The sequence below is a fragment of the Schistocerca nitens genome, chromosome 8, assembly GCF_023898315.1.
Source record: "Schistocerca nitens isolate TAMUIC-IGC-003100 chromosome 8, iqSchNite1.1, whole genome shotgun sequence".
Lineage (NCBI taxonomy): Eukaryota > Metazoa > Arthropoda > Insecta > Orthoptera > Acrididae > Schistocerca > Schistocerca nitens.
In genome coordinates this window covers 330,122,985-330,147,388 of record NC_064621.1, presented here as the reverse complement: position 1 = coordinate 330,147,388, position 24,404 = coordinate 330,122,985, and positions in this window count along the sequence as shown.

The following is a 24,404-nucleotide window of genomic DNA, read 5'->3' as shown; positions in this document are numbered from 1 at the left end:
TGTGCGGTGCGACGAAATTGTCCATCCTATGGTAACAGTACGGAAAGTTTTGTTATCTATTTTATACTGATACCCGTACGGTATCCAGACGGTGCAGCGACTGAAACCTCGTGATCACCAGCAACGTTCTAAATTTGCTCTTCGGTTTCTGGCACCGATCGAAGTTGATGACATGTGGCCGGGCAATATTCTATGGCGTAACGATGCACATTTTGCACTACTGGGTGCAGTAAATACACGGAATGCCGGATTTGTGGTACTGCTAAACCGTGTGTATTGCACGAAGAGCCACTATATCCGCCTTATATCACTACGTTGTGTGGATTCACTGGCCCCATTATTCTCAGTCAGTTCTCCTCTGAAGAGAATACACCCAGTGGGTCTGTTAAGTGTACCGTGAAGTCTGCACGTTATCTAAACCTCCTTGTGCAACATGTGATTCCTGCTTTGGAAGGGCGCAACAGCTCATGTCGCTTGCCCAGTGAAAGATATACTTCATGCAACCTTCCACGAAGGTGTTACCTCGAGAGGTTTTGAAAATGGACGACCTGCAATACCACCCAGTCTGAATGCATCTGACTTCTGGCTCTGGGAATATCTACAAGAACACGTATACCAGGGACACTTTCGATTGCTACTTCAGCTAAAGGCCACTATACATGGACACGTTGCTCACATTCCCGGAACTGCTGCGAACAACTGTTGATCACATCGTTTCATGGATGCAGCATCTCATCGACGTCTCCGGTGCTCATATTGAACAAATTGAGTAAGCGGCGGTTTATAATAAAATGAACATTTGCCTTTCTCTCTTATTTGACTTTTTCGCCCACGTCCCTTCCTAATCCATTACATATGGACACATTTTTGTATGCCTTTCTTGGATTCACTGCGCCAGCTATGCAGAAATGGTGGCAAAAACTGAAACTATTTTTTCAACGTACATCAGTTCCGCACTGCATTAAGATATCTAGCAGGTTTCGCAGCCATACGATAATTGCAGCCCACGTTGGGCTTCTGTGAGTACGCTGCACTTTAATTATAACTGCCTGGAATTATTATTATTATTATTATTATTATTATTATTATTATTATTATTAAGAAGAACAATGAGAAGAGGAATGTTCTAAAGTCAATGCTATTAAACGTACCCAGTACCCACTGTCTGAGCGGAAGGCGTTTGCTATCTAAGGGAAGGATACAGATTCTGGTTTCGAACCGTGGACACAGATGTAACCAGTTAAGGAAGTTAAAATTGTAATTACCTAACGATCTTAGTGTAGAGACGCAAACTATTATTTCAGTGAATGTAGATTTTCGTTTTACAAAATCTTTTCTTGGCCAACATCGCGTATAGGAAATCTGATAATTAGTTTCGACCGTCATCTTCAGACCAAAGTACACATAGAAATGTCTAAAATAAGAGGACACTTTGTCAGTTGCTGTCACCAATGCAAGGAAATGTCAGCTTCGAACTCATACTTGTCACGTGAGTAAATTCTAACTTAATAAATGAAAAGCACCAGTTTGCTTTTGTTCTACAATATTATTTTTACTGCTAACCGGTTTTCGGCTTACAAGGCCATCATCAGGCATTTACTGAGTATTATCACCAAAGAAGTTAAATGTTAGCAGACAACATTGGAAGAGAAGTAACACATCTAGGGTGAAGTAGAAATATACAGTGAGTAACATCTTTGCAATGAAATAGTAAAAACTGAACAGTACATAAATAACCATGGAGTTGACAGGAAAACCTTTAGCACAAAATAAGAATAGCATGCCTACATAACAGTTTCTATTGATAAACAAAACTATTGAAATAAGATAAAATTAGTACTAGGCAAGGCTGCATCAAGAGGTATGAAACATGGAGAGTGATACAGAACCAATTAAAAAAGAAGAGACAGTTGTCAATGTAAATACAAAATACGCGAGGAACTTAAGCCATATCAATACGATAAACAGAAATTAATAAATGCAGGAAAATTGAGGTGTTTGAGGGAACTAACTTCTTAAGTGTAGTTGCATTAATAGGACTAAAACACTGTGTGTACATTAATGTTAACTCTAAACATGCATGCATATCCTGTAAACTGACTCGTTCCACATTATTCCGGTAAGAGAATCGTTCAAATGATCCGTGTGACATGTATGTAACTAACTAACTATGCGACTGACACTACATCACTAGAAACAGCAACCTCAAATAACCAGCAATACGAGTCCTGAGCGCTGCAAAGCGTAGTGAATGCATAAAACTTGTTTAAGGAAAAGCAGAGGCCGAACTAAGATTCAGTGGAAGAATGCTAATGAAATGTAGTTCACTAACGAAGGGCCGGCCGCGGTGTCTAGCGGTTCTAGGCGCTCAGTCCGGAGCCGCGCGACCGCTACGGTCGCAGGTTCGAATCCTGCCTCGGGCATGCGTGTGTGTGATGTCCTTAGGTTAGTTAGGTTTAAGTAGTTCTAAGTTCTAGGGGACTAATGACCACAGACGTTGAGTCCCATAGTGGTCAGAGCCATTTAAAACCATTTAAAAACTAACGAAGGAGCTAACCGCCAAAAACAATCGTTCGTTCGATTACTATTGCCTATTGAACATCACTCTCGGGCCCTTACCAGAAGTAGACGATGTCGGCAATATTCAAAGAAGAGCGCTTTTCGCTCCGGGTTTGTCTAATAAATACGAGACCTTTGCTGAGACACTCCTTCAAACACTGTTTGTCGACGCTACAAGAAAGCCGGCCGATGTGGCCGAGCGGTTCTAGGCGCTTCAGTCCGGAACCGCGCGACCTCTACGGTCGCAGGTTCGAATCCTGCCTCAGGCATGGATGTGTGTGATGTCCTTAGGTTAGTTAGGTTTAAGTAGTTCTACGTTCTAGGGGACTGATGACCTCAGATGTTAAGTCCCATAGTGCTCGGAACCATATGATTTGAGCTACAAGAAAGGCGTTGCGCATCATTTGGATATTTGTTGTTAAAATCCTGAACTGGTATATTCGAAGGTGAATCAGAAAAATACTGCTTCCCGCCACGTAGATTCCGCGAAATAAGCGTGACGGGAGGCTTGCCGAAAGTGATCACCTCCACACAGCATTTGCAAATTGTGAAGTTGTGAAATTTTATAGCAATTGCGAATACTTTTGATATCAGCTGTATTGGACATGGAAATCATACTTGATGATGATGACACATGACACTTTGTGCCGGATCGGGACTTGAGTTAGGAGGGTTACTATTGTACCGGCTGAGCGTGTGTCTCCTGGCTTGACCCCAGAAAACCGAATCGTACTGGCTGGTGACAAAGTTTCTTTCTCTTTTTACCAAAAGTTATCAAAACACGTAATGCCGATGTTACGAGTTCGCGTCTACCGGCTGGCCAATGAACTGCAGTGAGGATATGGTTCAAATGGCTCTGAGCACTATGGGACTTAACATCTATGGTCATCAGTCCCCTAGAACTTAGAACTACTTAAACCTAACTAACCTAAGGACAGCACACAACACCCAGCCATCACGAGGCAGAGAAAATCCCTGACCCCGCCGGGAATCGAACCCGGGAACCCGGGGCAGTGAGGATAACTTGTGTCGATTATTACAATAGCGTTTGCCGATATTGCAATATATTTGATCTGTTTCGCGCTTACCCGCGAACAGAAATTTAGGATGTAGTGACTGTTTCCATTTGGGTTTAATGAGAATATATAACTTTAATTTATGCAAACTTTCGCGACCATGAGTCATGGGAAAACCTCTCTTCCTTGAATCTAGCATTACTGAGCAGCCATAATCCGACTGAAACAACTCTCGTAGTGGTCAAAACCGATTAGCGCTTGTCCATTAGGACCGGTCGTTTAAATAAACAGGTTAGGCTACTACATCATTCGATTGATAAGAATAACACAATTTTATGGCGAGAATGTCAAGGGTTAATGAGACAAACGAGTTCGGCGTTAATATTATTGTCGTTTTGCCCGTGTGGGTTGTAATACTTACAATGTCTGCTCCTTCAGGTATGCATGTATGCCTGAAGGAACAGATACTGGTGACGATCTCCAGCTGTAGTAATATTATGAAATTTTGTTGGAAGTGCGAATGCTGTTGCCATAGCTGTATTTGGCATGGAAATCATACCTATTGCTAGAACATAAATATTTGTCTTCGTACATCCATATTTAAATTGGATGATGGTGGGACATTAGCTGGCATAATTTTTTTTATTGAAAATGAAGCTCCTCCAGCTGTATTTAAAATTTCATTTTTATTTGGCAACTAGTTTCGACGTTGCGTCAACGTCATCTTCAGGCCCGTACACTTTGATGATATCAATTGTGTGTAGCTGAGTACGTGGAGCAGGTATTGGTCTCACTGCGGACTTCTAGTACTCTGCCACACACAACTGATATCATCAAAGTGTACGGGCCTGAAGATGACGTTGACGCAACGTCGAAACTAGCAGCCAAAAAATATGAAACTTAAATACACTACTGGTCATCAAAACTGCTACAGCACGAAGAATACGTGCTACAGACGCGAAATTTAACCGACAGGAAGAAGATGCTGTGATATGCAAATGATTAACTTTTCAGAGCATTCACACAAGGTTGGCGGCGGTGGCGACACCTACAACGTGCTGACATGAGGAAAGTTTCCAACCGATTTGTCATACACAAACAGCTGTTGACCGGCGTTGCCTGGTGAAACGCTGCAGTGATGTCTCGTGTAAGGAGATGGAATGCGTACCATCACGTTTCCGAGTTTGATAAACGTCGGATTGTAGCCTATCGCGATTGCGGTTTATCGTATAACGACACTGTTGCTCGCGTTGGTCGAGATCCAATGACTGTTAGCAGAATATGGAATCTGTGGGTTCAGGAGGGTAATACGGAACGCCGCGCTGGATCCCAACGGCCTCGTATAACTAGCAGTCGAGATGACAGGCATCTTATCCGCATGGCTGTAACGGATCGTGCAGCCATGACTCGATCTCTGAGTCAACAGATGGGGACTTTTGCATGACAATAACCATCTGCACGAACAGTTCGACGACGTTTGCAGCAGCATGGACTATCAGCTCGGAGACCATGGCTGCGGTTACCCTTGACGCTGCATCACAGACAGGAGAGCCTGCGATGGTGTACTCAACGACGAACCTGGGTGCACGAATGGCAAAACGTCATTTTTTCGGAAGAATCCAGGTTCAGGTTACAGCATCATGATGGTCGCATCCGTGTTTGGCGACATCGCGGTGAACGCACATTGGAAGCGTGTATTCGTCATCGCCATACTGGCTTATCACACGGCGTGATGGTATGGGGTGCCATTGGTTACACGTCTCGGTCACTCTTGTTCGCATTTACGGCACTTTGAACAGTGGACGTTACATTTCAGATATGTTACGACCCGTGACTCTACCCTTCATTCGATCCCGGTGAAACCCTACATTTCAGCAGGATAATGCACGACCGCATGTTGCAGGTCCTGTGCGGGGCTTTCTGGATGCAGAAAATGTTCCGCTGTTGCCCTGGCCGGCACATTCTCCAGATCTCTCACCAATTGAAAACGTCTGGTCAATGGTGGCCGAGCAACTGGCTCGTCACAATACGCCAGTCACTACTCTTGATGAACTGTGGTATCGTGTTGAAGCTGCATGGGCAGCTGTACCTGTACACGCCATCCAAGCTCTATTTAACTCAATGCCCAGGCGTATCAAGACCTTTATTACGGCCAGAGGTGGTTGTTCTGGGTACTGATTTCTCAGGGTCTATGCACCCAAATTGCGTGAAAATGTAATCACATGTCAGTTATAGTATAATATATTTGTCCAATGAATACGCGTTTATCATCTGCATTTCTTCTGTGTGTAGCCACTTTAATGGCCAGTAGTGTACAGCTGGAGGAGTTTCATTTTCAATAAAAATAAATAAAAATTTGTGCCGGACCGGGACTCGAACCCGGATTTCCTACGCGAGCAGTCGCCCGAAGAGCTTCGGCTATCTGTGCACGCTTCCACCACTGGCGTAGAAACTGGCACATGGAGCTCTGAATCGCTCTTTGAAGCGTGTGCGGATAGCTGAGACGGTTAAGGCGACAGCTCGCAATAAGCGAGAAATTCGCGTTCGAGTACCCGTACAGAACAATTTTGTATGTGTCACCAATATGTATGATTTCCATGCCCAATACAGCTGGTGTCAAAAATATTTGCAACTGCGACAAAATTTTGTAATGTTTCTGCGACCGCAATTGCGTAGACGAATGTATGAAGAAACAGACACTGTAATAAAAGAGAACTGGAGAGATTAGTGGGACCTTGAGTACCTTCCACCATTCCCCGAGAGCTGGCTTACGTAGCTCTTCAGGGACGGATGTACTTATAGACGTATCGTAGAGAAGTAGTTCGCGTCCTCAAACTCATCCGCAGGCTTCCACAGTTCGCCTCCGCGATCCGCGCCGCAAATCCAGCAGAAAACTCGCGCCATGTCAACAGGAGACGGCGTCGGCGTCGGCGGCGGGAATTTTTTCTCATCAAGCAGAGCACGGCTGGGCGCCGGCGGCGGCGCATTACTTTAAGCTCCTGGCGACGCTTACGAGCCGCTCTTTAATCAGAGTGCCGGATGGCTGCCTGGCGGGCGACGTTAAGTAACGAGGATGTTTCCAAACGCAGCGTTTTCCTCATCGTCACTGTCACCGCCGACATGGCTATCAGTTGTTCAACCGTACGTCATTCGAGAGACACAATGCTAGAAATACAATAATGCCACTTTCTTTCGCACATGCCGGACTGCGAGAACGTCGTTATTTTATTTGACTTACCCTGCTTATCAGTGAAACGTACAGCACAACATACGAAACGGTGCATGGTGCCAGCATGAGACAGATATCAAGAGGGGGAAAAGTATTTCCACAAGGAGCGCCTTATTCCACAGCCCCAATAGAGATAAAAAGAATAAAAATATTAACGGTTAGATGAATGAGAATGATGGTCTTAAGGCTAAAAATTAATTCAGAAACTTTAGTAATTACAAGGGTGCAAACCTTCATATTAGTTCTACGTATGGTACGAGAATAGCCGAGAGATGATAAACACAGTGCGCAACAGAATTAAAGGATCACTTTTTCGAAGCCCGGTAATTGTCTCACATTACGACGCAGAAGTCCTAAATTTGGCTCACAGGTGTCTTCAAACTTTCTCTGTATTGGTGCGAAGGTGTGGCGCCCCGAGACGTCACCCTCGGACTAGACACACTTCAAACAGGAAAGAGTCGACGCCTGCGAAAAAAGAGACCAGAGCTGAGCAGCTCATGGGAAGTGTAAGGTCGGTTAGCCCGCCCAGCTATCCGCACGGTCTAACACGCTGCTTCCCGAGCGGGAATGGCGTGCCAATCCCCGGCACGAATCCGGCCGGCGGATTAGTGTCGAGGTTCGGTGTGACGGACAGCCAGTGGATGGTTTTTAAGGGGGTTTTCCATCTGCCTCGGCGAATGCGGGCTGGTTCCCCTTATTTCGCCTCAGCTACACTATGTCGGCGATTGCTGCGCCAACACTGTCTCCACGTACACATACACCATTATCACTACCAGGCAAACACTGGGGCTACGGCTGGACGAAGCCTCTCCGTCGTTTGTAGGCCCCCCCGTTCAATATACAATACACACAGAAGGTGGGTTAATAATATCGGATTGGCCCCAAACTTCACCACAATTCTGCCCAACACCGCCGTGGAAGTGCCACACGATGGGAAGGTTATTAAGCCTCTTTGGCCACATTTGCACCCGTCCTTTGGCAGCCTCTCCGATGGATATTTATTTACGAGTGACAAAGGAACACATTTCAGACTTACTGCCGCTCATGGGGTGACATAAAGAACGTCAATGGAAGCATCACTTTCCTCGGGGCTTTGATTGCCACATATCTCGCGCTCGAAACGGCAGTTCGCAGTCCGATGAACAACTTTTAAGACAGCTGACATCCCCGGACGTATCAACCTTTCACTCGGTGCACTGTGGCGCTACATCCCCACTGAACGTGACTGCACCCCTTTGTAGAGCAGCGTGACCTCAGTTTTTGCTCTCGTTTACAATACTTTTACACCAGTTGCCTACCTGCAGGCGCCTGGGATTACTTCACAGGTTCTCTTTGTATATTGTAAGTGGGCGGGTGCTGCCAATGGTTTAGCCCAACTGGGGGATAACGCGTGATCACTCCACTGGAAGACGCGAAACAGAAGGCTGAAAAAGCATAAGCACCGTTTGCTGCTTCCGATCACGTTCAAATTATTCCGTAGAATGCTTTCGAACAGTCACTTGGATCCAACAAGATAGGAAATTCCGGTCACGCTGCACTCAAAGGGGTGCGATTACGAAATTTGGAAATTTGTGTTAAGTTGCTATGGGACCAAACTCTGAGGTCACCGGTCCCTAGGCTTACACACTACTTAATCTAACTTACTAAAGGACAGAACACACACACACACACACACACACACACACACACACACACACACACACACACACATGCCAGAGGAAGGACTCTAACCTTTAACGGGGGAAGCCGCGCGAACTGTGGTAAAACGCCTGAGACCGCGCGGCTGCGACTACGTTCAATAGTGATGCAGCTACACCAAATGTCCCAAGAAAAGGATTCAAACGTCCCCGTGTTTCAGTAATGTCAAAGGTTGTCAAGAATGTCGTTCTGTTGCTTATCGCGTTGCGAACTGTCGTTTACGAGCGCGAAATATGCCGGAATCAATGCCCCAAAGGAAAGGAATGGTTTCATTGACGCCCTTTATGCCACCCTAGGGGGCCTGAGCGGCAGTATGTCTGAAATGTGTTCCTCTGCCACTTGTAAGTAAACATCCATCGGGGAGGCAGCAAAAGGAAGGGTGAAAATGTGGCCAAGAGGGACTTAATAACCTTCCTATCGTGTGACACTTCTACGGTGGTGTTGGGCAGAATTATGGTGAATTTTGGGGCCAATGTGGTATCATTAACCCACCTTGTGTGCTTGTATTGTATATTGAACCGGGGGCTTAGAAACGATGGAGAGGCTTCGTCCCGCCGTAGCCCTCAGTGGTTCACAACCCCACAAGAGGTCCAGCAGTCCACCCACCCCACTGCGGCCCCACATCGAATCCATGCGACTTTTCGTTCTGAAAATACCTAAGAGAATGTGTTTATGAGGGACACGTTCGGTCTCTACCTGAAACCCAGTATACATGAACACGTTGCTCAGATTCAAACGGAACTGCTGCTAGCAACTATTGATTACGTCGTTTTACTTACGCAGCATCTCGTTGATGTCCACAGTGCTCATATTGAACAATCTGTATAGGGGCGGTTAATAATAAAATCAACATTATGCCTTTCTCACTTTTTTTAATCTTTTCTGCACACGTCCCGTTCCTAATCCATTAAATAAGGAAACTTTTCTATACGTCTTTCTTGCATTAACAGCGCCAGATATACAGCTGGTGGCCAAGATTGGAACTAAATTTTCTCCAGCATAAATCGATTCAGTAAATCGATTCAGCGTTGACGCATCTGAATATCTACCGAGTTTGGCTGCCACCCAATAGGTACAGCCCGCGCCAGACGTCACTGAGTAGCCGCACTTTAATGACAACCACCCGCTACTACAACCCTGCATACATCCTGCCGTAGAGAGTTCTAAGTAAAAATTAGACTAATTAGAGCATGCACAGACATATTTAAGCAGTGATTTTGACGCACTCCATACGCGAATGGAACGGGAAGCTGTTCTAATCAGTGGTCCAATGGGGAAAAGACCGTGCCATATTCTTCACAGTGGTTAGCTAATTGTAGATGTAAGGGGTAGGCCTAAGTCAGTTGTCACTAGCAATCCTTGGGCTTTGTTTTGCCTAGCGTAATGAGTAGTTAGTTGTTAACTTGACTAATGCGTAGTACCCATTATTCAGTTGACACTAGCAGTTTGCGTTTATGTTGTTTGTTGTTATCTGAGAACCCAATGAACAGGATGTTATCTACAGAACAAGGTGTATTTGTTTTGCAAACATGGTGGAAACGTAACCATAAATACGGCGATGTTTGTGATTTGTTTGAGGAACACTTTCCAAAGATCGAACAGCCATCTCGATATGGTATTTGAATAGTAAATTTAAGATTTGAAGAGACTGAGTCGATAGTGAATCATCTTGCGTTCAGGGAGGCCACAGAAGATAATCTTCACTTTTTCACACAATGTTTTGTGCAGTCGCCGACTGAATTTCAAAGAAAAGCTTTCAAGAAGTGTCGAATAACAAGAAAAAGACTAAACACGATTCAGAAAAAGCTGGAATTGAGTCCTTTAGACTTGCTTTACTTGAAGGCCTAAATTATCCGGAAAGGCGGATGGAATTCTGCGAACTGTATACAACCCGAAAAGAAGCCGATTCCATGTTTTACAAAAGCATTCTTTGGAGCGACGAAGCGCTTTCTGAGATGAACAGCATACTGAAAAGACTCAACTACGTCTATTGGGATTCTACGAATCCCCATGTGGCGATGGAGAGAGAGTTAAACTCTCCTGGTGCGAATGTAAGGACAGGGATTTTCAGCGGCGGGCTAATCGGACCTTACTTTTATTAACGGTATTTTCAGTTCTGTAAATTACCTATATATGCTTCAGTAAGTGTTACTAAAATTGGAAAATAGTCCACTTTTTGAAACTCTGAGGCAAGTTGAGGAAAAATTGATATACCAACAAGGTGGATAATCTCCGCATTATGGAGTTATTGCGAACGACTTTTTAAATGAAAACTTTGATGAATAGATTGCAGACGGGATACTATTGAACGGCTTGCATGACCCGGTTTATTCCGTCAAGATATGTGATATCGAGAATTTGAAGGAAAGAATCTAATCAGAATCTGAAAACGTACTGTCCCAGAAGGTTTGAGACAAAATTTGTAAATCAATGTTGAAAAGATGCAACGCTTGCTTAGACCAGCATCGAATCTACGATGAGCGTCTAGGTTCATTGATCTCTACATATACAATGTGGTTAAAATGAAACTTTCGCCACTTGAGAGGGCCGCTGTGAAAAAAGGGTGGGTGTAGGACAATGACACTTTTGAGACAACATTTGCAAGGATACGCGGAAGAGAAATAAGGAATAATCCTTTGAAAAAATACATTTAAATTTTCATATGAGAAGGTAACATTTTTTAGTTGCGTACCGTATTTAAGATCCGGGTTAGAAAGCTTGTTCAACGTCATGACAATTTGCATCCACGACAGTCTGTGTCTACACTTGAGAAATCATTTCACAATATTGTTCGCAGCACTTTTCGAAGGGTGGACGATGGAAAGAAGTGGTCTTCTCCGTGTCCCTTTCACGCGTCGTTACTCGCGAAAATCAGCTGCACTATTACTGTTGTTTTGATAAAACAGCTTTACGAGTATGGCCATGCTCACCTTGTCCAGACCAATGTTGACTGATTGCAGCTGTAATGCACACTGATGCAACCATGTCGCCGTGCCAGCATCAGCGTCTAGCGGTAACTCATGACATTAACACTACTAACAACGTAAATCCGGCAGCGCATAGTCTAATATCCTCCAATAAAATTTAGTACCCATACGATGAATACACTGAGGCGACAAAAATCATCGGATACCACCTAATATCGTGTCGGACCTCCTTTCGCCCGGTGTAGTGCACAAAATCGACGTGGCATGGACTCAACAACTGCCCTGCGGAAATATTCAGCCATGCTACCTCTACTATCTATCTATCTCTATTCGTTTAGTCGGTTCCGACTCTTCGTGACCCCATGAACCAAATCACGCCACTTTTTCCTGTCTTGCACTTTCTCCCGTAGACCTTCCAGGTTGGAACACATTGCTTCTGTGATGCCATCGATCCATCTCATCCTCTGACGTCCTCTTCTTCTAGTTCCTTCAATCTTCCCCAGCATTAATGTTTTTTCCAGCGAGGCATGCCTTCGCATTGTGTGTCCAAAGTAGGTCAGCTTTTGTTTTAAGATTAGACCTTCCAGGGAGAAATCTGGTTTAATTTGCTCCAATATTGATCTGTTGGTTCTCTTTGCAGTCCATGGAACTCTAAGAAGTTTCCTCCAACACCACAATTCGAAGGAGTCAATTCTTCACCGTTCAGCCTTTCTAATGGTCCAGGTCTCACATCCATACATCACAACTGGAAAGACCATAGCCCTCACAATACGGATCTTTGTTGCTAGTGTTATATCTCTGGACCTTATAACCTTGTCAAGGTTTGACATCGCCTGTCCACCGAGCAACAGGCGTCTCCGGATTTCATGGCTGCAGTCACCGTCAGCAGAGATCTGGGAACCGAGATAACTGAATGTGGTCACTACCTCCATGGTTTCTCCTGCTATATCCCACGAATTGGTAGGTGTAGTTGCCATAATTTTCGTTTTCTTCACATTCAGCATAAGACCAGCCTTTTCACTTTCGTCTTTCACCTTCAGTAAGAGTGTTCTCAATTCTTCTTCACTTTCTGCCAACAGGATCGTATCATCCGCGTACCTGAGGTTGTTTACATTTATTCCAGCTATTTTAATTCCTGTTTCTCCTTCATCTAGCCTCGCATTCCTCATGACATGTTCTGCATACAGATTGAATAAGTACGGTGACAGTATGCAGCCTTGCCGGACCCCTTTCTGAATCTTTATCCATTTCGTTGTTCCATACATAGTTCTCACCGTGGCTTCTTGGTCAAGGTATCCTCTGCTTCACTCAGATCTTTCCCGTTTCTATCTTTTATCATTCCAATTTTTGCCTGGAATTTTCCTTTAATTTCTCTAATTTTCTTATAAAGGTCTCTTGTCTTCCCCACTACGTTACTATCTTCAACTTCCTTGCACTGTTCATTAAAGAATATATTTTTATCTCTTCTAGCTAATTTCTGAAAATCTTTATTTAATTCAAACATAGCTGATCTATCTCCCTTGATTTTTGCTTTCCTTCGTTCTTCTGCAACTTGCAGTGCCTCAACTGATAGCCATCTAGCCTTCTTACTGTTCCTTTTCTTGGGAATGTGTTTTTCTGCGGCCTCCTTGACAGTATTAGCTACTTCTGTCCACATCTCTTGCGAGCTTTTGTCCTCCAGCTGTAATACATTAAATCTGTTTTGTACCTCTGCAGCATAGTCGGAGGGTATAGAGTTAAGGTCGTATCTGCAAGTTGGGATACTTTTTGCTACATTCTGAAGTTTCAGCCGAAATTTTGCAATCAGGGGCTCATGATCTGATCCGCAGTCAGCCCCAGGTCTTGTTGTAGCTGACTGAACCGCGCTCTTCCACCTCCGATTACAAAGTATGTAATCAATTTGGTTCCGGTGTTGGCCATCTGGCGAAGTCCAGGTATATAGGCGTCGTTTTGGTAGTTGAAACAGTGTATTAGTAATTATCAATGAATTTTCTTGGCAGAATTCTAGGAGTCTCTGTCCAGCTTCATTTGTTGTACCAAGACCATATTTCCCTGTTATACCTTCTACAGCTTCATTTCCCACTTTTTCATTCCAATCTCCAACTATGAAGACGATATCCTTTTTTGGTGTTGACAGTAGTAATTCTTGTAAATCTCCATAGAACTGGTCAATAATTTCCTTTTCAGCATCGGTTGTTGGTGCATAAACTTGAATTACTGTGATGTTGAGGGGCTGACCTTGAAGTCTGATGGACATCATTCTATCATTTTTATATTTGCATCCCATCACAGCTTTTCTCACTTTATCACTAACTATGAAGGCTACTCCATTACTTCTGTTGTTATCGTGCCCAGAATAATACACCATATGGCCATCCGAAGCAAATTCTCCCATGCCAGTCCACCTCATTTCACTTATTCCCAATACGTCGATGTTAATTTTCTCCATTTCTCTTTTCACTATGTCTAGTTTTCCTTGATACATGGATCTTACATTCCATGTTCCTATGCAGTGCTTCTCTTTGCACCATCTTACTCTTCGTGAAGCTCCTCTCAACCTCGTTCCCCCCGGAGATCCGATCGGGGAACTTGAAACTCCGGAACATTTTGAGCTGAGCGAAGCCATGGGGTTTTCTTGGGATAGTTCAGTGGTGGTTTCCCGTTGCCTTCCACTGTCCTCCAACTCCTATCTGCTCACCGACTCAGTTTCCCGCTGGGGTTGGTTACCCAACCTTCCGCTGAGTTGCTCGGCTTAACAGGGGCACCACGTGTAGGTAGCCTTCCATAATTACGGAAGTGTTGCCAGCGCAGGACTTTCTGCTCGAAGTGACCTCTCTATTACGTCTGACAAATGTTCGATTCACGTCGGGTGATCTGGGTGGCCAATTAATTCGCTCGAACAGTCCAGAATATTCTTCAAACCAATGGCGAATAACTGTAACAGGTGACATGGCGCATTGTCATCCAAAAAAATTTCATATTTCTTTGGGAACATGAAGTGCATGAAAGGCTGCAAATGGTCTACAAGTGCCGGCCGGAGTGGCCGAGCGGTTCTAGGAGCTACAGTCTGGAACCGCGCGACTGCTACGGTCGCAGGTTCGAATCCTGTCTCGGGCATGGTTGTGTGTGATGTTCTTAGGTTAGTTAGGTTTAAGTAGTTCTAAGTTCTAGGGGACTGATGACCTCAGAAGTCCCATAGTGCTCAGAGCCATTTGAATCATTTTGGTCTTCAAGTAGCCAAACATAACCATTTCCTGTCAAGATCGGTTCCGTTGGAGCAGAGGACGCAGCCCACACTTTTATGGAGCCACTACCAGCTCACCAGCTCGCATAGTGCCTTGCTGATAAGTTAGTCCGTGGCTTCGTGGGGTCTGTGCCAGACTCGAGCCCTACCATGAGCTCTTATCATCTGAAATCGGGACTCATCTGATCAGTTTTAATAACTTCACTGATGTCTTGGCCGCGCTTTTATTTTTCAACAACCTTACGCGTTTCGACTTAGGTCATTTTCAAAGGCTGCAAATTCAACATAAAGCTGGTATCAGTAGATATGAAAATATGCATTGTAGAAGACCGTGACGTAAATTAGAGAATAGGAGAAGGGGAATACAATATTAATCTTGACATATTAAAAATCCTATGAAACAAATTGCAGCGTGTACCACGTACGCAACGCCGCCTAGCGTGTTCAAGACATAAAGCGTGTTCAAGACATAAATAAAGTTGTGACTCTTCAAGCACTGTCCTAACGGATACGTTCGGCAAACGTTCCTCATTGACTTCTGTGGTTATTTCACTCACGGTTGCTTGTCTGTTAGCACTGACAACATCGCTGCTCTCCGTAGTTAAGCGATTGCCTTCGGCCACTGTGCTGTCTGCCGTGAGAGGTAACGTCTGAAATTGCCCCTCGTAACACTGTGGATTTCGAAATATTGAATTCGCTAACGATTTCCGAAATGCTATGTCCCATACGTTAGTCCCGTCGTGCGGCCACAGTTACCTCGGAAAGCTTTTCACATGAACCATCTGAGCACAAATGACAGCCCTGACAACGCTCTGCCCTTTTATACCTTATGTACGCTACACTACCGTTATCTATATAAGTGCATATCACTATCCCAAGACTCTGTCATCTCAGCGTGGTTTTCCGTCCACCCTGGCGAAAGTTTAATTATAACAACCCTATAGTCCTGTGTTGATAATAAACATATATTTTCATTCGTTTAGTACTACTGCACTAACTTGTGGCCCACCCTGTAGATCATTTATCGGCCGGCCGGGATGGCCGAGCGGTTCTAGGCGCTACAGTCTGGAACTTCGAATCCTGCCTCGGGCATGGATGTGTGTGATGTCCTTAGGTTAGTTAGGTTTAAGTAGTTCTAAGTTCTAGGGGACTGATGGCCTCAGACGTTAAGTCCCATAGTGCTCAGAGCCATTTGAACCATTTTGAACCATCATTTGTCGTCCTCCTAGTTGACTAGGCGAAACCTTTGCCTCGCCTCTGATGATCTCTGTATCTAAGTGACATTGAATTCTGTAATTTCTCCTTCACGTTGCTGTGATGTTGTTCTGTCGCGAAGTGGTCGTAAGAGCGATGTGAGGATGCGATATGATTCACCGGTGGACCACCACACATGAAAATTTCGCATGCTGCTATCTGAGCACCTAGAAATTTCGTAGGCACCATCCGGAATAACGTGCGTGGACTTGAAAATTCTAATCCAGTTGCAAGGAAATGAAAAACGGCGGCACCGAACAATATGAAGGAACAATGGATCCACGCAGGATGGAGAGCAACCGCTAAAAATGGCGCTGGAGTGTATCGAGAGAAAAGGAGCACAGTAAGAAAAAAAAAAAATAAGAAAAATAAGTGGAAAGTATATTTCCGACGGGAGAGGCAGCAGCACACCACGATGGTAATAAGCTCCTCCTGGAGTAAAGACTACCATGACGAGGCACACGCGGACAGCGAATTTCGCGCTCGAGTGGTCTTGACGCGAGAAAATTCGGCCTCGCGCGTGCACAATATCGGGTGCAATCCGGGACACGGGGCGCATTCCCCGGCGCGACCTGGAGCGGTATTTCTCTTAATAACAGCGCGAGCAGCATCGGCGGCGGTGTCGGCTCTGAGGTAATTTCAGCCCCTGTGGCGGGGCGAGTCGCTGCTCAGACAACAGACCGGTATAATTGAATACAATTCGTCCGTCTCCATTTTCCTAATTGCGACGTTGGCGTTTTAATGAATTAGAAGAGATAATTGGCTCAGTGGCCGACAGGGAATGGGGGGAGGGGGCGGTGGAGGCCAGGCGATTGGTGGGGCCGACGCCGGCGCGGGGGGACCCGTGGGAGGGGTTGTTATTAAACTCCGGGGGCTAATTAGCAAGTGAGGCAGGAAGAAACTACGGAAGGCATCTCAGCCCCGCACCATGCCCCCACCCTACCGAATGAAGAATTCCCGACCTGGAAGCGAGGCGCTCGCCAAGTTAGCTAGGAATGTCGCCGTGGCGCAGCAGCGACGGTGAATAAAAAGCTCACATATCCAGATCCGACGCCACATAACATGCTCCAGAGGTGCGGTACACTGCAATGGAAAGCCAATAAAACAGCTTACCGCATTATATGAGCGGCAGTTATAATTATCACTCGGCGGATTAAAGTTACGTAATTAATTCTTCGTTTGTTCGCAGGTACATAACTGCAGTCCTGGTGCATACTGAAATCCCCCTCCCTCGCTGCAGTAACACTGCACGTCGCTAGAGGAGCCGAAGAAAATGGTACAGCCATTTGATGATGCGGAAACCGCCCCCCGCCACTCTAACCCTCGCACGTGCCTTTACGAAGTTTCGACTTCAATCTTAGGACCTATTCGTGCGGGCGATGCTCAGAATATGGGCACAAACAATAACGCCGGCACTAAATGACGAACTAAAGCCACTCTCTTAGAAGCCGCTTCTTACAGTCGGCAACATTTCGCCGATATTTGCTCACATTGCAACGTTTCTTGTAGACTGAAGCTACGTCGGCCATGGGCTGCCATACTCCAGAGAACTGACTGCGAGAGATATTTATAGTCGCTTAATGCGGTATCATGACAGGCAGGTTATGGAACGGCGATAGAGGCAAGGCCACCTTTCTCATATCATAACGCACACTTCTAGATGTCGTAATGGGGACAGAGGAACCAGATATACGTATCTTCAAGATTATTCCTGATGATGTTTCAAGCTTTCTGGGATGATACAGGAAGTACACACACGCACATAAATTAGGGATAATGCTGATACAAGGTGAAACAACGCTCTGGTGGGTGGTTTGCGGGTTTAAATCACCTCGGGGTATGACAATGCAGTGCATTTGACCTGCAGTCTTCGCACGGTGGCGCTGGCAGCAATCCACATACGCAGAGGTGTGTTGGTGCATGTCAAGAGTACGGTGCAGCGAGTAAGTGTGCAGCCGTTTTCAGAGATGCTAATGGTGACTGTGTGTTGAAAATGGCTCAAAGAACACATATTGCTGACGTTATGAGGGGTAGAATACTAGGGCGACTGGAGGCTGGTCAAACACAGCAGGTCGTAGCACGGGCCCTCCGTGTGCCACAAAGTGTGATCTCAAGATTATGACAACGATTCCAGCAGACAAGAAACGTGTCCAGGCGCTACAGTACGAGACGTCCACAGTGTACAACTCCACAAGAAGACCGATATCTCACCATCAGTACCAGCAGACGGCCACGGAGTACTGCAGGTAGCCTTGCTCGGGACCTTACCGCAGCCACTGGAACAGTTGTTTCCAGACATACAGTCTACAGACGACTGAACAGACATCGTTTATTCGCCCGGAGACTTGCAAGGTGCATTCCACTGACCCCAGTACATGGTCATTGGAACAGTGGCCCCAGATTATGTTCACTGACGATTACAGGTATAGTCGGAACAGTTATTCTCGCCGGGTTTTCATCTGGCGTGAACCAGGAACCAGATACCAACCCCTTAATATCCTTGAAAAGGGTCTGTATGGAGGTCGTGGTTTGATGGTGTGGGGTGGTATTATGATTGGTGCACGTACACCCCCGCATGTCTTTGACAGAGGAACTGTAACAGGTCAGGTGTATCGGGACGTTATTTGGCACCGGTATTTCCGCCTTTTCAGTGTTACAGTGGGTCCCACCTTCCTCCTGATGGATGAGAACTCACGGCCCCAACGAGCTGCCATCGTGGAGGAGTACCCTGAAACAGAAGATATCAGGCGAATGGAGTGGCCTGCCTGTTCTCCAGACCTAAACCCCATCGAGCACGTCTGGGATGGTATCGGTCGACGTATCACGGCACGTCTTCAAACCCCTACGACACTTCAGGAGCTCCGACAGGCACTGTTGCAAGAATGGGATGCTTTACCCCAGCAGTTGCTCGACCACCTGATCCAGAGTATGCCAACCCGGTGTGTGGTCTGTGTACGGGTGCATGGTTATCATATGCCACATTGATGTCGGATTATATGCGCAGGAAACAGCAGAGTTTTGTAACACATGTGTTTCGGGACGGCTTTCTCAACTTATCACCAATACCGTGGACTTACAGATCTCTGTCGAGTGTGTTCCCTATGTGCCTATTTAATTAGCGCCACTTTTGTGTAGTGTCACGTTGTGTAGCACCACATTCTGCAATTATCCTTAATGTATGAGCATGAGTGTAGACATAAATGTACCAATTTGAGGCAAGCGTCCGTCTACTGGCAACGAACGAGTCGTTTTAAGCGAAAACCGTTCTGATACCTTTAACAGTGGAATACATGTATTGGTACTGCTGTTGCTAAAATTTCAGCGTAGGCAACTTTCAGAGATGGTAGTACGAACTAAAACAAGAAGAAACGTTCAGTAAACATTCGCACTAAAATACATACCTGAAGAGCAATGAGCACTCGTTCAATAGAGGAGACGTGTTTCACAGTAGCGGAGATAAAAAAAAAAGCTCACAGCACTTCAGGTATGCATTTTAGAGCCCATGTTTGCTGGACTTTGTTTCCTTGTTTTGGGCCATACTACTACCTCTGAAGGTTGGTTACCCAACAATCTAAGCACAACAGTGCCCGTACATGTATTTCACTGTCTAAGGTATGAGAAAGGTTATTCTGTAATTTTCGACTCGTTCGTTTCCGGTAAAAGGACCTTTACCTATGATTGTTACTTTTATCCTTTTCCCCCATCATCCTAGAAAGTTTGTAACATCATCACGGAATCACCCTCTATATACACTCCTGGAAATGGAAAAAAGAACACATTGACACCGGTGTGTCAGACCCACCATACTTGCTCCGGACACTGCGAGAGGGCTGTACAAGCAATGATCACACGCACGGCACAGCGGACACACCAGGAACCGCGGTGTTGGCCGTCGAATGGCGCTAGCTGCGCAGCATTTGTGCACCGCCGCCGTCAGTGTCAGCCAGTTTGCCGTGGCATACGGAGCTCCATCGCAGTCTTTAACACTGGTAGCATGCCGCGACAGCGTGGACGTGAACCGTATGTCCAGTTGACGGACTTTGAGCGAGAGCGTATAGTGGGCATGCGGGAAGCCGGGTGGACGTACCGCCGAATTGCTCAACACGTGGGGCGTGAGGTCTCCACAGTACATCGATGTTGTCGCCAGTGGTCGGCGGAAGGTGCACGTACCCGTCGACCTGGGACCGGACCGCAGCGACGCACGGATGCACGCCAAGACCGTAGGATCCTACGCAGTGCCGTAGGGGACCGCACCGCCACTTCCCAGCAAATTAGGGACACTGTTGCTCCTGGGGTATCGGCGAGGACCATTCGCAACCGTCTCCATGAAGCTGGGCTACGGTCCCGCACACCGTTAGGCCGTCTTCCGCTCACGCCCCAACATCGTGCAGCCCGCCTCCAGTGGTGTCGCGACAGGCGTGAATGGAGGGACGAATGGAGACGTGTCGTCTTCAGCGATGAGAGTCGCTTCTGCCTTGGTGCCAATGATGGTCGTATGCGTGTTTGGCGCCGTGCAGGTGAGCGCCACAATCAGGACTGCATACGACCGAGGCACACTGGACCAACACCCGGCATCATGGTGTGCGGAGCGATCTCCTACACTGGCCGTACACCACTGGTGATCGTCGAGGGACACTGAATAGTGCACGGTACATCCAAACCGTCATCGAACCCATCGTTCTACCATTCCTAGACCGGCAAGGGAACTTGCTGTTCCAACACGACAATGCACGTCCGCATGGCTCTGAGCACTATGGGACTCAACTGCTGAGGTCATTAGTCCCCTAGAACTTAGAACTAGTTAAACCTAACTAACCTAAGGACATCACAAACATCCATGCCCGAGGCAGGATTCGAACCTGCGACCGTAGCGGTCTTGCGGTTCCAGACTGCAGCGCCTTTAACCGCACGGCCACTTCGGCCGGCTGCACGTCCGCATGTATCCCGTGCCACCCAACGTGCTCTAGAAGGTGTAAGTCAACTACCCTGGCCAGCAAGATCTCCGGATCTGTCCCCCATTGAGCATGTTTGTGACTGGATGAAGCGTCGTCTCACGCGGTCTGCACGTCCAGCACGAACGCTGGTCCAACTGAGGCGCCAGGTGGAAATGGCATGGCAAGCCGTTCCACAGGACTAAATCCAGCATCTCTACGATCGTCTCCATGGGAGAATAGCAGCCTGCATTGCTGCGAAAGGTGGATATACACTGTACTAGTGCCGACATTGTGCATGCTCTGTTGCCTGTGTCTATGTGCCTGTGGTTCTGTCAGTGTGATCATGTGATGTATCTGACCTCAGGAATGTGTCAATAAAGTTTCCCCTTCCTGGGACAATGAATTCACGGCGTTCTTATTTCAATTTCCAGGAGTGTACATACATTTACCGACGCTGGCGCCTGTAACACCGACGCTCTCTAGCTTCGCAGGGTGTCGTTTCCGGGCATGGGTTTCTATGTAGAACTTGATTTACTAGTCGCCTCTACAGCTTCTATAAGTATGTAACATGAATTGTGAAATAGCCTGTACTTGTGACACGCGTCAACCTACACGTAATAAACATGGCTGATTCAAACTTTTCCAAATACTGCGGCCTGATGGACACGAATGAACACCGATTAGTGTGTGAAAAGACGATGGAAATGTGGAGTCTGATATGTCTTTTCATGGCCTTTCTTAGCTGGGCCATTTAGTCAGTGATCACACCGACGGTAACTCTTTCCCCGGATGTCACATACTTCCCACACTTCCCTGACAAAAAAACCAATACGGTCAACTGGATCGCAGCGACGGCGGTGAGTTGCGTATATGACGTCGGTGGAAAGAACGTCCTGCAATTTTGGATGTGCATACACGAACAACACGATATGTAACTCATTATCTCAACAGTTTTTCATTTATTGTGAGGGTGCCTACCTGATTATTTTGATGCAAATTTCTGCCTTTAAGGCGTTCTATACTGTTTTTGGTTCCTTGTGAAAAAATGTGGAATACAGTCAGAACATGTTGTTTTCTGTTGGCAAAAACATTAACAGAAAAAGAAGAAAAAGAAAGAGATCAGCGCGGCCGACTGTCATACTGGAGAGGGGGAGGCGGCATCGATTTCCGGTCACGTCGTAGGTTTTCTCCGCTGCGGGACTGGACGTTGTGTTGTTCTCATTATGATTTGATCATCATTGACACCTAAGTCGCCCAAGGGGCTTCAAACGAAAAGATCTGTCCTACACGGCCGAACAACGCCTACATGGGGTCTCCCAGTCAGTAATGTCAGGCGGTCATTCCTGTAGCGGCAAGCGCCAGCGGTGGGCGGTACTTCAGCATACGTACCGCAGACAAACTAAAAATTAATTACCTAACTTTATATTCTCGAGGCAATAGTTAAAACCTTGTAACTATCCCTCACATTACTCCAATACACACAATTCAAAAAACGTTTTGCATCACCCCGGTTCCCGGAACTCCTGAAGATAGACGTTAACTGTGGATATTGTATCACAGACACCGTCCCTTTGACTGTTCAGAGATGTCATTAAACCCGTCCAAAGATGTAAACAACCACGCGTGAGTAGCGCCTATTAGACGGAGGGGGTCCGACGGCCGATCATTTCCACCCATTCCACCAGGCCGGAGGTACACGGCTAGTGTTGGCTGTAGTTCAACCATGCCTATACGGTTCGATCGCGTCGGCATTGTTACTTTGTGCCACGAAGGGCTCTCAACAAGGGAAGTCTCCAGGCGTCTAGAAGTGAATCTAATCGATGTTGTTCGGACATGGACGAGATACAGAGAGACAGGAACTGTCGATGACATGCCTCGCGTAGGCGGCCCATGGGCTACTACTGCAGTGGATGACCACTACCTACGGATTATGGCTCGGAAGAACCCTGACAGCAACGCCACAATGTTGAATAATGCTTTTCGAGCAGCCACAGGACATCGTGTTACGACTCAAACTGTGCGCAATAGGCTGCATGATGAACAACTTCACTCCAGACGTCCGTGGTGAGGTCCATCTTTGCAATCACGACATCATGCAGCGCAGTACAGATGGGAACAACAACATGCCTAATGGACCGCTCAGGATTTGCGTCACGTTCTCTTCACCGATAAGAGTGGCATATACCTTCAACCAGACAATCATCGGAGACGTTTTTGGAGGTAACACGGTCAGGCTGAACGCCTTAGACACACTGTCCAGCGAGTGCACCAAGGTGGAAGTTCCCTGCAGTTTTGGGGTGGCATTATGTCGGGCCGAAGTACCCTGCTGGTGGTCATGGAAGGCGCCGCAACGCCTGTACGATTCGTGAATGCCATCCTCCGACCGATAATGCAACCATATCGGCAGCATATTGGCGAGGTATTCGTTTGATACTGAATAAAATGCTTGTTTTTGGAGATCAAGAAATACTTCACTTATATGATTACCTCGATCCATGGCTTTCAGAATGTCATGTGAGTTGGGTTTCACATGACAGAGATTTTTAGAATCCGTGCTGATTGGCACTAGGAAGGCCATTCGTTGGAACTGGAAACGATCGTCGAGGAGCTGCAGTCAGAGGCTGTACTACTGTCCTGTGTCCACATAGTCTTCTTCAGAATGAACTTACGCACATCTGTAGGTAAATACGTTTCAGCTTGCCTTGGATTCTGTGATTTATGCACACTGAAGTGACCTTGTTACTCCAACAGCTTGCAGTAGTTATATATGTGTAATTCTGTGCTGCCAGGGACTGAGGAAAAACGACTTCTGATTCTCATTACGTACTCTACATATTGCTTCCACGCTCAACGCAAACTTTCTAATCTGTGCAAAACATCATCCATTTGGCGTTTTGTATTATTACGAAATACGGAAGGAGAATCACATATATGGTAAGCGTGTTGGGGTGGTAATCATTAAAACAAAGGCATTTTTCGTAGCAGCGAGAAATTTTCACAAGATTACAAACTTACTCCCCTGAATGCCAAAAGTTTTGTTGACTCCTGCCTACACAGAGGGAAATGACCATCGCGATGAAATAAATCAGAGCAAGAGCAGAATGATCAGGAGTTCATTCTTCTCACGCGCTGTTAGAGATTGAACAGTAGAGAAATTGTTGAAAGTGATTCTATGATCCCTCTGTCAAACATAAGTGTGAATTTCAGACATATCACGTAAATATACCTACATGTTCATGATAATGAGACAAACGACAACAATCTTCTGTCAGCCACATTTATTTTCTTCCACGAGGCGTTCAGAGGCCTGACACACTCATCTCCAGGTGTGTACGTGGCTTACGCGATATGCCCTTCCCCTATTTGTAACTAATTGTCTGTGGTTTTGTTCCTTTCGAAAATGATAAAAAGCATAGTAGCTCATGACACTTATCTCCAGACGGACCAATGGGTTACATATTTCCTTTTTACTATTTGCAGCCAACTGTGTGTCCCTTATTTCCCGTTGGATCTGTGGGTTACACGATATTTCCTCTTCCTATC